Here is an 8,852-nt window from a genome sequence, read left to right on the forward strand (position 1 = left end):
ATATAACATTTCATAGTTATTTTTTTAATAAGTAAATAAATCACCATATGACATTTCATAGTTAATTAGGTTAACTGTTGAGCTGAAAAGAAGGAAGGAATAAGAAATTCAAACCAATCAATAGTTACATATATAAGTATAAATAGGTCCTAGCATCTAGGAATTAAATCAAGAAAATTGATCTGCCAATTTATCTTGTATCTCAAACATGTGCCAATCAGCCTTCATTTTTTCCGAAACTGCGTCTCAATCCTTCATACAGAGCTTCAAGAAAATGATTATTTGGCTACTTCGGGAACACACGTTTGTATAATTTCAAGCATATAGTATCGCGCTGTTCAAGAACCTCATTGAGAAGGCACTTCATTGCTCCTGAATAAACATAATAACATGATTAATATATAATTTATGATCCGATGATTATTTGATTGCAGGGATATAATCTGAAATATGAACTAAAGAATCAAATTAATTTGCCACAAGGAATAGCTGATTAGTCCACAAAATAATAAACGGGTAATAGTTAACTCTGAAAATTTTAAATATTCATCAACAAATCCACTGAGAAACTATATTTTATAAATGAAGAATCCACTAACATAGTTAAGAAATATAGATTACCCTATCCATTTATAAATTAACTAGATGATGCTTCCGGCAGAAAATTCAGAGCCAAGAAATTAATATTAAGATCATCTGTTCATACTATCCATTTTTTATAAATTAGCTAGATAGTGATTCCAGCATAAATCACAGTCAGAGGAATCGTCTTAATTTATCTGATTATCCTGTCCATTTACAACAAAACTTTTCCAGGACAACAAAAATACAAAAAATAAAAACATCAAGGGTCTCTAAATGAGTGGCTTCAACAATGTCAACAATACAACTAATCGTAAAGGTCTCTGATATAACTTACCGTGTGTACCAACCGGTTCTTTAATCTGGCCACGAAGACCACGTTTGGTATAAAGCTCTACAGGCTGAAATAAGAAATCTTGTTAGGGTGAAACGGAGAACAACTTACGGAGAATAAACTCTTTCAATACTCTGTAATCATCGAGCAAAAAATCTAATAGATTCTAGAAACTGCATAACATTTTTTTCTTACCTTGAAAAACTTAACATCATCTGGATTGTAAAACATGTGTTTCACATAAGTTTTACGTTTTGACACTCTTTCGGGATAGCTGCACCAAAAATTGTTTTAAAACTTCTAATCAGTAAAACAAATTTATCGTCACAACTCTGAAATGCCAATAATTGCATGTTGGTCATAATAAGTATTGCATAGGCATCAACCAAAAAAAAATTAAAAATACAAGGTTTTTGTTGAAAGTTGAAACAATAGACGTCGACAATATAGAAATAAACATACCCGGTCAAAATAACACGCTTAAGGATTATCCTATCACGATCAACAGTTTTGAGCGAGCCAACAGCAACAACTGCTGGTGTAACATTCTCTCCAGCTCTCTTTAGGATTATTGTAGGAAGGGGTGGAAATGAAATTTTTGCACAAACTGAAGCAACTGAAAAACGTCCAGCATGGAGAAATCTCTCCATCGTGCTCTTGTCTGTGTTGTGTATGGACTCGCTAGAGAAAATTGGCCTGCAAAATATTTCCCATAGCTTTTAGATTTTTTCCGAAAGAGATCTATTATGTCATGGTTGTTTAAACTGAATACCATACCTGCCAACAAATTGCCGAAACCCAACATGAAATATTAACTCTTCCTTGGATTTGATGGGTGCATGATACGTGTCATGCTTCTTCACACTACAAAACACGAGTGGCTTTATTTCATGAGTCATGACATATCTTTTGAATATTCAGAAAGGACCACTTATAATCAGCGATCACCAAAAAGCGAAAATCTGAAAATGGTAAAATGATAAGGCATAGACACACCTGAAATGAAGGACAGATACTTCGCATTCGTGTTCCAGTAGGGCACTCGCTGTAACCGGGTTTGTGTTTGTAAGCATACATAACTTTGAAGCAACATCTTTCGGTACGTCCATGATATGCAGCCTAGTAAATGAGCCAACTGGAACACAGTCCTCTCTGTTTTCTTGTTCCATTTCTAAAGCTTTAGCAAGAACATGTTTTTGTGTTCTTTTGAAATTATGATAATTAAAATTTCTGGGATAATCTTTGGGTAGAGATTCCTGATATTATTTAATAGAAATGTTAGAACTTTTTTGCTGTTAGTGGCAATTAATCACTACAAAGAATCTCCAAAAAGACAAACACACATTAGGATCCCATGAAGAATTCCGAAAAGACTTGAGATGCCTATATTTTGCAAACCGCGTCCTAGCAGGTACGTCCAATGGTGTGTCCACTTCATCAGGAAACTCTACAACAGAAAACATAAATAAAAAAGGATATTATATCGATAGAACCGAAAATCATCCACAGGTACATTCCAGGTCAGCTCTAAAAAATTCCTAAAACAAAGTAGAAAAGAGACCGAAACAAAAAGTTTACATGCAACTTTAGACAGGAACAAACCAAAAACTCATGGCTTCTTTCTAATAAAGGTAAGTGTAACACTCACACACACGAGACCAAAAAAGGAAAGATTACCCTCGTCTGCAGCATTATCTTCTTTAATTGCCTTCAGTTCATCTTGTATGTTCTCTCTAGTCATGCTATCTACTTCCTGTAATCCAACAAAAAGTAAGGATATAGATTAAGATCCATGTACACCATAGTAATCAAAATAAAACTGGAAAAAAGTTGATACAACATCGTTTGCCAAGAGAAAAACTTGCATGGAAAAAAAAATATACATTTCTTAATCCATATAGATGACGTTGCCTAGTGGGACAAGGTTTGGTTGTTGTTGTAACATATTACTTAAATCTTAAGTAAACAAAATTAAGTATGGTTAAATTTGAACTTTTAAGTAAACAAAAATAAGTATGTTTGAAAACAAATTTTTAGGCAAACGATTTAGTTTATTTTTTCATAAGCTCTCGAGGGAAGCAGACAACAAAAGCTTTTTTGACCCCAAAATAATATCTAAAAAACTGCCGAACCGAACTGAACCGTTTCTTTAAGCTCAAGAACAACCAAAGAAAATCGGTTTGGTTTGAAAATATATGAACCAGTGCACCGAACCATAAATAGGTCGGTTCAGATGTAAGTTTCTAATGTTTCAGTTCAGTTTTAATGAACCACTTTGACAGTTCAGTTCGGTTTATCTAGAAAACCGAACCATGAACAGTCTGAACGGATACATAGTACAGTTACAGGTGCAATATCATACAGATATGTGAATAAAACCGAACATACACACAAAATGGTTCCCTGTTTATCCCCAACATACACACAAACATACATTAAAAAGAAGATATCACCTAATAATTTTTAAAAAAGGATAATCACATTAACATATTCATCCCAGCCCAAGCTTATCCCCAACATACACACAACATACAATAGAGAGAGGAAATATTATTCAACAACATATGTAAAGGTAATCATCGGACATCCAGCCAGCAGCTTCCAAGATTATCATAATGCAAGTTCGTAAAATCTTTCAAAATACCATAATCTCAAAAGCCCACATTAACAACTGAATATGCATTTTACAAAATAGACAGGGTATGGTACTCAAGATCGTAGACTCGTGCATTTCTACGAGTCAGATCACGATCTTGACTGCCTTGCTAGTGAGGCCATGAGTCCAACATGAAAGGGCAAACACTTTAGTTATTAGTATTGAATTTTTAGAACCTCACCATCATTGAAACAATGTCAGTTTCTTCCTCAGAATCTCCAATACTAAGTGAAGCTTCAACACTATCTGACTTCTCTACATTGAAATCATCATAATACCATTCAGCCTGGAAATCAACATAAAGGCCAAAAAACTATCATACCCGCACTAGATACTTGGTAAGCATAAATATGACAGAAAACATGAGAAAAAATGTCAAAATATTAAGGGCAACAAAAAAAGCAATCAGAAACAAGTGTATTGAGAAAACAAGCTCAATCCTGGTATTCTGAAGTTCCAGGAGGAGGCTTCCACTTTCTCGTCTTCTTTTGCTGCTGATCTTCATCAGCTGTTGATGTGTCAACCTCTGGTGGCTGTGTCTGGTAACAGGGAAGATATCACCCAAAATGCTAAACAAAAGAATCATACAACTATTTCGAAAACTTAGGGGCAGGGCGGGGAGGAGCTGGTTCGTGGCTTAGAAATAGTCAAGTCAACCAATCAATAACTAATGGGTTATTTTGGCTTATCATCCAAATTAACACTTTTCATTTGGTAGTAGTGCAAAAAAGAGTTGATGAATACTCTAATATTCAATTAAAAAGGATGTCAATTCAGAAATGAGTAGTATGGAAGCTAATAAATCAAATATTACAATTAGAATTAGGTGGTAGTGGTAAAATTAGAAATGTAATATCCTTATCTACCTGATCTCCATCCTTCTCAGCAACTACAACTTCTTGGTTTTGAGGATCTGGAACCAGCGAATGAATGACCTACAACATTATAACGGAGGAGAGTTGAAGAAAAAGTAAATGTGTAGATTTGTAAATAGTTAAAGGTATGAGATTAAAAGGGTAAAAAAATCGAAAGATCGCAATGTCTTAATAGTGCATGAACATAAGACTTGTCGGTATATCAAACTCAAACTCAAGAGGGGGAATGCTGACAATGTTTTCAGATTGACGGAAAAAAAATCGTCCTTGTCAATTTAAATTGTTAATTATATTTCAATATTCAACTTAGATGATTTTATTTACATGCTTAAATGTGCATAATATACATGTTAACCTAACAGTTATGTATGTATGTATATATATATATATATATGGCAAATGCTGACGAGTGCCCCCGGACACTCTTTAAGACCTTAAATAGTAGGTTTTTTATGGAATTTTTATAGAAATGCGTAAAGTCAACGCATTGGAAATTGTAATGTTTAAAGAGTGCCCCAGGGGCACTCGTTAGCAAGACACTATATATATATATATATATATATATATATGAAACTCAGTTTTTTTTTTGACTAATGTATGAAACTCAGTTGAACAATGAAGAGTCTGGTTTTGAAAACTTTTGGTAAGACTTTATACCTCCAGGTCAAGTGTCTCGGCTGAATCCATTAGGTCCTGATTTTTTCCTGAATGTGAAAGAAAGGGATCCTCAAGAACTTCTATTTTACACAGTCGAAAGTCTCCTGCACCTGAAACATGAACCTGAATAACCAAAACAAAACGTGAGACTAGCAACAACTCGATGAAACTACAATTTATACCAGGACGTTCCTATTACCTGTTGATTCAGAGAGAGGTTACGAGCACGGACATAACCAGTGAGAAGAAGGGTGCATTTGTCAGAAGAAATGTCATCACAGACAGCATCGACCTGTAATTTAGGATTTTAAACAAGAGAAGCTCAATATGATAGCATCAATCAACATCTGGATCATAATTTATATATATATATATATATATATATATATATATATATATATATATATATATATATATACAGGATCAATTGACACCATATCTCATCCATTAAAATGTCGTAACACAAAATTAAATATTTTATGATTATTTCACAATTTTTCCTTAAATCTGTTATTTATCTCTTTGTCCATCACCCAAAGAGAGAGATAAATATTTGTCTTCATAAATGACAAATATTTAGGATTGCTTTGTGCAGCAAAACCACAAATTATCCCAGAAAACATGGTTAAAACTAATATGACTAGGCTGCTGATTAGAGGTTCGGAGTTGGATCAACATAAAACCAAACCTTATGAGCCATGAGGTAGGATCGATGAGTTCTCCAATGAGGAGTTTTAGGCCTTTGCTCTTTAAAGAGCCACAAAAACTGCAATCGTGAAGACAGTGTGAGTGAAGGGCATAAACCATTAAACTGGATATGCAATCTTAGTGGTTGCAATTAGAATTCTCAGCCGATAATTGGAGAAATAGTTACCTTGTGCAGATCATCCTGTGTATCAGCTGGATAACATCTACAATCCTCGGGAAATTTAGAGGCAAGACTTGATGAGCAAATCTTCATTAATTTGTTTCTCTGCCTAAGGTCAGTGGGAAGACCCTGAAAGCATAAAATGAAGAGAGGAAAAGAACTTGATGAAATTATGGTAAGCTTGTGCTGCTTAATAAGTTCTGAAAAAATGATCCAGCATAACTTACACGAACAAAGAGAACAGTGCTTGGTAAACCGAGAGAGTAGAGACCTAAATACAGAAAGGCACTGATCTCCAAAGGAATCAATGTAGCTCGAATGAGTTTCTTCACATAAAGAAGTTGCGGAGGCCACAAAAACCAGTAGATCAGCAACCTACAGCAGAAGTGGCAGTGAAATCAAAACCGAGAGACATTTTGGACAACCATAATAATAAACTAAAACCAACCAACCCTTGCAGCAGGAAAGCAGGCAGATATAATTAAAATTGATACCTTGAGCATTTCCATGCATGAAATGAGATCACCATGAGGTGCTTTTAGTACCTGTAGCAGCAAATAACAATAGTTGTTGAAAATAATAATAATAATATGTTTAAATTACAAAAATTAAAAATGAACAATTGATGAAGGTACGTACCGTTATTCTAACCCTGTATTCAGAAGAATCTATATCAATAATTTAAAAAACTAATTTTACCAAACACTTTAATTTCAATCAGCTAGCTTTTTAGCTATAATTTTACCAAACAAAGTCAAAGTGTAACTTTTTCTAAAACCATTGCCACTCACCGTCGAATCTCACCATGAATTCAAACATGCACTAACTTTGACTTTTTTTTTTTTTTTGGTTAAAACTAACTTGACTATTTACACCTATAAAGAGTGATTAATGTGTTGCTTCTAAAGAAACATCGATGATAAAAAAAAACAGAGAAGAAAAACTTCACCTTAGGTTTCAATTGAAAAGCCAATGTTTGCTTTCCAGCAACAACATCCTTGAGTCTCAGTTTATGATCATCCTTTTCACTTGCAATCAAAGGCTTACTCTCAAACTCATCATCAAATTCTACAGAATTTAGACAGAAGCATGAGTTTGAACCAGAAGAAAGACAAAATTTGTCCAACATTTTACCAATACCAAGTTTCCTGTTTCCCCATTATGTGAATTGAAAGAAACTAATAGCTTATATGCTCTCACAACACAACTGTGATAATATGCAAACACATCTTAAACTATCATCATGTGGCAATAGTGCAAAGTGCTTGATTGAGATCATTGTTAAATTGAAAAATGTATAAATAAATAAACAAACAAACTTAATTGAAAGCAACTTATAAGCAACAAGCCAAAGTGACTAATCACAATCCATGTTAACTATAAAATTAGTAATAAATCCGTGCTATCGCACGGGTCGTAACGTTAAGCCTATTTTTTTTTAAAGTTACACTTGATAAGTCAGCATTTGAATAGTAACCAAATTATATGTTCATTAATATATTAATATATTAAGTAGTATGATTATTTCTAAAATGATTAACATTAATATAAATTTAACATTGAATCCCAATTAAAATTATAAACGAAGTTAAAATTACAAAATAATTTTTGTCACATAACCTAAAGTATGCATCATAATCAAGTAACATGCACACATTGTGGAAACAATGTCATTGTCAACCACTTGATACTTGATTAGAACCTATACATCTCATAGCATATGAAACTTGAACTGAATTACTTGTTCTTGTCAAAGTACAGTACAATTTAAAGGCAAAGTTGAAACTAATAATTAAATATTTAGGTAGCATATTTTAGGATCTCATAAATATGTGTCCAATTAAGTTATAACCTTAAAAACCTTACCAATATTGGGATAGACTATATGTCATTACAAAATATAGTGATTGAAAGGCTTTGCATGCTTAACATTCTAAACCATGCCATTAAGTTAATTCATAAGTAGAAATTAAGGTGGAAAATGATACTATATAATAAATAAAAATGTGACCCATTGAGACCTGAAAGAAGCTGAATCAATTGACGTTTTTATATGCCTCACTCAAATACATAATATAGCAATTGGGACATGTTGTCTTGAATTATTGGACGCCATGAGCTCACATAAGCATTCCCAAATTATTGAATCATTTGATTAATTATATTAAATAATTTATTTTTTCTATCTATAGGGCGGTCCATGTGAAATATGTAGCTGATGAGGAATTTGACAAGGACAAGGGCAAAGACACTTGTTAAGAGGATGTCAGTCATATGATCTTTTCTTATGCGGCGATAAAATAGAGAAATGCTAACTTGAGCACAACCCCAAATCAATTTTATTTAGGCATATAAATATCAAATTTAAAGATAAATAAATTAGTCACATCAACTTATATTAATCAATTCTTTTATCTTTTAATTTTTTAAGTTATGTATGTGTGCCTAAGAAAAATTAATTTAGACTCGTGTCTAGATAAGAATAGCTCGATAAAATAAGAGTGAGTGAGTGAGGGGTGAGAGGGCGTTTCACTGTTTCTTTGTGCTCTCATACGAAGTTTTTTAATTTAGGTCATGCATCAAATATAGAAGGAAGGGATGTGTCTCATCTCAGCTATATTATAGTGATGAGGGGAAGCATTTAGGATATACTTTAATTAAGGTGCTAAAGAATAACAGACTGAATAAGACAATTTGTGAATAAATGATTGGATAAAAATGAAATTTTTGTTATTTACAGTAATGAATTAGATGATAATTTTTTGTTTGAAATATAAATTGTTTGTAACCATGACCGCCACCATGCGTTGTGGTGATTATAATGACTTTGTCTAACATGAAAAAGTGATTTGAGTGACTCTTTCAAGTTAAACATAACTT

At 33.1% G+C, this 8,852-nt stretch overlaps 1 pseudogene; it reads right to left on the minus strand.

The window, feature by feature from the left end:
* On the minus strand, positions 1–7,194 carry LOC123915439 (annotated as a pseudogene).
* Between the last annotated feature and the right edge of the window lie 1,658 nt (positions 7,195–8,852).

Source organism: Trifolium pratense, linkage group LG3, assembly GCF_020283565.1.
Source record: "Trifolium pratense cultivar HEN17-A07 linkage group LG3, ARS_RC_1.1, whole genome shotgun sequence".
In the NCBI taxonomy this organism is placed as follows: domain Eukaryota; kingdom Viridiplantae; phylum Streptophyta; class Magnoliopsida; order Fabales; family Fabaceae; genus Trifolium; species Trifolium pratense.